The sequence below is a fragment of the Peromyscus californicus genome, unplaced genomic scaffold (assembly GCF_007827085.1).
Source record: "Peromyscus californicus insignis strain IS unplaced genomic scaffold, ASM782708v3 Scaffold_12__1_contigs__length_115047231, whole genome shotgun sequence".
Lineage (NCBI taxonomy): Eukaryota > Metazoa > Chordata > Mammalia > Rodentia > Cricetidae > Peromyscus > Peromyscus californicus.
Window position 1 is genome coordinate 11,430,789 of NW_026294413.1, and position 6,595 is coordinate 11,437,383.

The following is a 6,595-nucleotide window of genomic DNA, read 5'->3' on the forward strand; positions in this document are numbered from 1 at the left end:
TGTGTTTCATTACATCCTCCTCCAGCAGCACTCAGTGACTTCTCTAACTCTGCCTTCTCCTTGTCTCTCTGCTTGGATTCCCTGCCTGGCTCTATTTTGCCTTGCCATAGGCCATAGCAGCTTCTTTATTAACCAATGGTAGCAACATGTATTCACAATGTAGAGAAAGACCATCCCGCAGCACTTCCTCTTTTCTGTCTAATCAAAAAGGAAGATTTTCATTTTAACATAGTAAAATTACATATAACAAAACAGTTATCAGGCAAGAATTATAGTTACAATACCTAGACTATTTGTATTTAGTAAAATTAAAGAAAATATTCTATCATCTATCCTATTTCTGTGAGTCTGAAGTTTCATATCTTGTGGTGATTTATTGTGTATCAAAGCTTGCCTGAGGATCAGAGGACAGAGCCAGTCACTAGATTAAACAAAGAGGCCAGGCAGTGGTGACACACACCTTTAATCCTAGCACTCAGGAGGCAGAGATCCAAATAGATCTCTGTGAGTTCAAAGCCACCCTGCACTAAAGAGATTAATTTACTCTAGGAGAGAAAGAGAGTCAGGCAGTGGTGACACACACCTCTAATCCCAGTACTTGGGAGTCACATGCTTTTAATCCCAGCACTTGAGATCTCATGCTTTTGCTACCAGTATTTGGGAAGCACACAGGCCATTAACACCAGCACTAGGAAGGAAGTGATATGGCTGGGTGGAGAAAGGTATATTAGGTGTGAGGAGACAGGAACTAAGGCCTTTCAGCTGAGGACAGAGAGGCTTTCAGTCAGAGGATTTGTGGAGATATCTTGCCTACCATTTAGCCTGAGGGTTTGGTAGTGGTGAGAAGTTTCTCTAGCGGCTTGTTCCTTTGTCTCTCTGATCTTTTGGCATTTACCCTAATATCTGGCTCCAGGTTTTTAATTAAAAGACCACTTTAGAATTTGTGCAACACCTGGTGCCCAATTGGCTAAGTTTTTATTGCAGGCTCTCTGCAACAAACTTCCTAAGTTTGGGGCTCTAAAACCCAGAGGAGTTAGCTACTTTCACCCATTTTCCTTTGCAGAGAGCTAACTCCACAGACTCAGTCCCAGGCCCAGGCTCAAGCTCAGGCTCAGGTGTAAGTGCAAGCCCAGACCCAGGTTCAGGCTCCAAACATGCCAGAATTAGCTGTTTTCACATATTCTCCCCCATGCAGACAGCTGGCTCTTTAGTTTCTTCCTTTGGCTTTATCTGTGCCCCCTCCTGAGGCTGCTGCCACACCATCATCTGAATCATCATTGTTAGCAGATTTGGTGAGTCAATTGGGGTTTCTTAAAGGAAAGAACTAGTTGAAAGAGAGTTTTTCCCCACGTTAAATATGGGAAATATTTTTACAATGGAAGGAGTTTGGTCTCTGTTTGATAATATGATTGATGGTCTAAAAATGGAACAATAAATGAGAGGGTAATTAATGTTGGTGAGCCTTATGTAATGTCAATTATAGATATTATTTGTTTGATCATTTCTAATTTATCATTAAAAAATTGGTTAATATGAGTGCCAAGATAAAAGTTTTAGAAAAACTTGTTTTAACAGATCATAAAGATTTTCAGATACAGACAGAGGAATTTAAAGGAGAACCAATCAGCATTGCATCATAAGGTTACAGAGAAACAGTCTAATGTTTTCAAATAGCCAACCTTACTTTATCCATTAAACTTACAGGAACTACCAAATGATAGATATTCCCCAAACTGTATGTGAGTTGATTGATCTGCTATTCAAAGGCTAGATTTGAGGAGATTCAAAGATGCTATAACCTCATATGTTCTCATCATATATTATAGTCTCATGTAGTCTCATCATCTTTTGTGAAGCATTTTGTAAACTTGTGGTCAACTTGTAATAGAATCATCCCTCATGACTGGAGAGATTTGATTAGAGCGGTCTTAAAAGGCTAGTCACAATTACAATGGAAGACCTTGCAGAAAGATGAGGCTAGCTTCATTGGACAAGAGAGTAGGGCTAGGGGTCTTGAAATCTCCCAATATCAACTTCTATGAGAGGGTGATTATGTTGATATACAAAGACAATCTTTATATGATGACCACACCCTAGCTTTACGCCACATGGCAGCCTTGAATGTTTGGGCCAGAATTAAAGAAGTAGGATGTATTTCATTATGCTAAATTTTCAAATTAAAACAAGTGTACCATACCATAGATACATATTCAGGAAAGGCTGATTTTGAAATTATACATATATTTGAGGTTATAGGCATCATGTGGATGCCTGTACAAATTAAGACTGACAATGCTCCAGCATATGTCTTTACTAAAACAGGTTTTGCATATTACAACATACAAAGCATATTACAGGTACATGTCACAATTTTACAGGGTAAGCAGTTACAGAAAGCTCTAACTGAACTCTAAAAGATATGCTCAATAAACAGAAAAGGGTAATAAAGACTCCTAGAGATAGATTACACTATGATTTATTATCTTTAAATTTTTAAATGCTAATGAGAAAGAACAGACAGCTGCAGAGAGACAGTGGATAATAGAAAAAACTGATGAATTAAATCTACCCATATACGTTAAAGATGTAGACCTCAGAATGGAAGGCAGGATATGTGGTTACATTCAGAAACTGATTTTTATTTGATTCCATAGAAGAAGAAAAGTTATGGATATTGATAAAAATTAGATTTGAACAGAGGAGACCCCTTGATTAGGAGAGGTAATAATTCATTAAACAGCATGGCCATTCATTCTAAGCTAACTTATGTTAGACTAACAAATGCTTTTTTTTTTTTTTTAATCAGATATAACTTGTGAAAAAGAAACCTCCCCTAAGTTAGGGTTGGTTCAGGGTTTTGTTTTTGTCTTCCCAGGAGAATGAAGTCATCCAGCTAAGGAATCTGAATATCTACTGCCACTAATCTCATAATTATTTGATTCTACTTTGATTCTTTAAACTATTCTTTAGGTATGAATTTTATATCAAATTTTATCATTGATAAATATTTATTTTAAACTTTCATTATGATATCAATGGTCATATAGAGTACTAATTATAGAAAGAAGGCTTCATTTAGCTGCCTATATGTGTTTTTGTGTTGGAGTCTCTGTCAGTTTTCTGCAGGGAATCATGACCATGTCTAACAACAAATTTGAAGTCTCCAAAAATATGATGGGGCCCCACAATGACGATTCCACATGGGCATTAATAATACCACTAAGCTGACAAATATCACCCACAGATCAGCTTTGGACTACAAATTGCTCAGGACAATTTTGAAATGGCTAGCTGAGATGATCCAGCCTCACAGACTACTTGAACAAGAACTTGAGATAAGCCCTGCACTTTCACATTATGCAGAGACTGAACAACAAATAATACAGCTGCCTCTCCAGGAACCTGACAATTAACCCCTTTTTTTTTCAAGATCCCCTAAATATGCCTTCACCCCCAAATAGCAGGAAGTAATTTTAAGAACACAATGCCCACAGTCCCAAAAATTGGGGTGGGTGGTTTTTGGTCTTTCAATGGGTTTTGGGTTTTGTATAATTGTCATTGCTTAGGATAGTTGGTTACAAGTTGTTATTGTTAATGGTCAGGAAAAAGGCTAAACAAAGGAGATTAGATTTGTTTCTTGTTTGGGAAAAAAAAGAAAAAAGAGGATATAGATAAGAGGTAGATTATTGAATCTATTCTGAAAAGAAAAAAGTGAGGATATAGATATGATAAAATAAAAAAGATAGATTATTGAATCTGCTTTTAGAAAGCAACTTCTAGTTTTAAATATTTACATTGGATTGGATTTTTGTATATTATATACAAATTATGTATATTGATACCCATTTGAAATTGATGTACATATATTTCTAATCTTGTTCAAGATATTGTACCTATACAAATCATTTAACAATGTAGTACAAATTGCTAATCCTTGAAAGTTATTATTATCAATAATTAGGATATTAAGAAATGAAAGTTAGTAGTTAAAATTACATTGAATTTGTAGTCATACTAGGTATGTTTTCAAGGTCAAACAGAGATATATATTAGATAGACAGGCAATCTTCAAACCCTTCAGAGATCTATATAATATGGCATTGAAGATACTTTAGTAACAAATGTTCTTTTCTTTTTTATGAATGTGAGACATGTTTGCTCATATTAGCACCAATCTACTTCAGAGAATATATGGGAATTGAAGAGCCTCCACATGGAGTTAACTTTCATTGTAGCAAAAGTTAGCCACTGGGCAAGAAAGTGCCTTCACATCAACTGCTGATAGTATGCTGTCCAAAATGGACAAGCAGGACACACAAATACACACACACACACACACACACACACACACACACACACACACACACGCACAAGGGGGACTGCTGATCCTTGCCAAGACAAGTGTGGCTGCAGCTTTGGCAACAGGCATCCTCTGAGTCCACGATAATATAGCACCATCACTGAAGTGGCTTTGCAAACTGGAAAAGGTACAGTGCCCCTTCAAAGGCAGCTGAACAAGCAGTGGGCCAATGGCTCCTGGAACAGTAGCTGGAACAGTTATTCTTGAATGAGTAACTAGGCTGATGGAATCTAGTCTCTCAGTGGTAGACTGGCATTTAGTAAAGGAGATGAAGCCACCCACAAGCTGAGAAGAGTAGAAAGCTGAATTCCAAAACACCAGCAATTTCCAGAATTTAAAATCCTGAATCATGACAGGGCACTGGCAGAATTCAAGTTTATCTGGTACATGGAATACTCAAACTGAATGTGAAGTGTGGTGGTATTTTACTTATACTGAAATGTGATTTTAATTGTATGTTAATAAATAAAGTTGTCTGGGGGTCAGAGCTATTAGAGTCATAGCAAGTGCGTGGTGGCGGTGGCACAAGCCTTTAAGGACCTGGAGGGTGGTACATTCAGGCAGTAATGAGGCAGTCACATGTTTGGGTTTACAACCAATGAGAAGGCAGAACAGGAAGACTTTAAAGACAGACACACAGGAAGTAGGTCCTTTTCGGAGAGCTCTCTTGGCTGGAGAGGATCCCTAAATCAGGAAGGGTGAGGCTCTTAGCTCTGACCTCTTGGCTTTCTTCTCTGAATTGGCTCTGTGTTTTTTATTCTATAAGACCGTTGGTTACATCTACATTTGGCGCCCAACATGACAAGAATCCATTAAAAACCGCTTAACTTGGCTTGGCGGCAGGTCCAGTTTCCCGCCAGGGAGGCCAGCAGGTCCGGTCTCCTGCCAGGGCGGCCGGCAGGTCCAGTTTCCCACCAGGGCGGACGGCTCCCTAGCCCGGGCCCAGGTCGGCTTGGCCTCAGGCCGGACTAACTTTGAGCTACTTGCTTAAAGCCGGTGCTACAGACAATTCAGGCCTGCCCTGCCGAACAGGGCCCCTGCCTGTAAAGCCAACACACGTGGTTGGAGCTTAAGGTAGCCAGAGCCAAGGCTTGACTAGGCTCAAGCGGGAACACGTGGCTGGATTCAAGTTCTTAGGCAGAACTTGTGGCTACGGTTCTTGCGTGTTCTCTCTCTCTCTCTCTCTCTCTCTCTCTCTCTCTCTCTCTCTCTCTGGATTCTAATAGTACCAGTTCAATTAAAATTTAAAGCTGACTTTAGAGTTGAAGAATGGCTCTCTCCTTCTTTAAACTCAAGCATGTTGTTAAAAGGAAAATGCAAACCCCCTGTATCATGCCAGAATAAAAGAGCCATCTTCTGCTATGGGACAGGAGAAAAGCCAAATTAACTAAGGGATTATTCTATTACTAATCTCAACTCTTTGATTCTATTCTGATTCTTTAAAACTTTTCTTAAAGTATAAATTTTATATCAAAATTTACAAGATTAATATATATAGATATATAGATATATATACATTTTAACCTTTGTTAAGATATGAATGGTCATATAGAGTATTAATTAATTCTAAAAAAAAAGGCTTCAATTAGCTGCATATATATGTCTTTGTGTTCGAGTCTCTTATCAGTTTTCTGCAGGAAATCACGGCCAGGCCTAACATCAACTGAAGTCTCCAGGAAGAAGTTGGGGCCCCACAACAACAACAATTCCACGTGGACAATAATAACATCATTAAGCTGACAAACATCATCTACAGATCAGCTTTGAACTACAAGGTGCTCATAGCAATTTTGAGATGACTAGCTGAAATGATCCAGTCTCAAAGACTACTTGAATAAAGACTTGAGATAAACCCTGAACTTTGGCATTATACACAGACTGGATAATGAAGGATATGGTTACCTTTCCTAGAATTTGACAATTAACCTAAAATTTTTCTTTCAGGATAAAGATAACTTTGCCCATACCCAGCAGGAAGAAATTTTAAGAATACGACGCCCACATTCCCAAAGAGGTGGTGTGGGGCGGGTGGTTTTTTGGTCTTTTTAATGGGTTTTGGGTCTGGGATAATTTTCATTGTTTAGGGGAGTTGGTTACAAGTTGTTGTCAAGGGTTAGGATAAAGGCTAAGCAAAAGAGATTAGATTTAAGGTTCTTGTTTAAAGAAAAAAGAGAAAGAAAGAAGAAGAAAAAGACAATTACTAGTTTTAAATCCTTTACATTGGATTGGATTGGT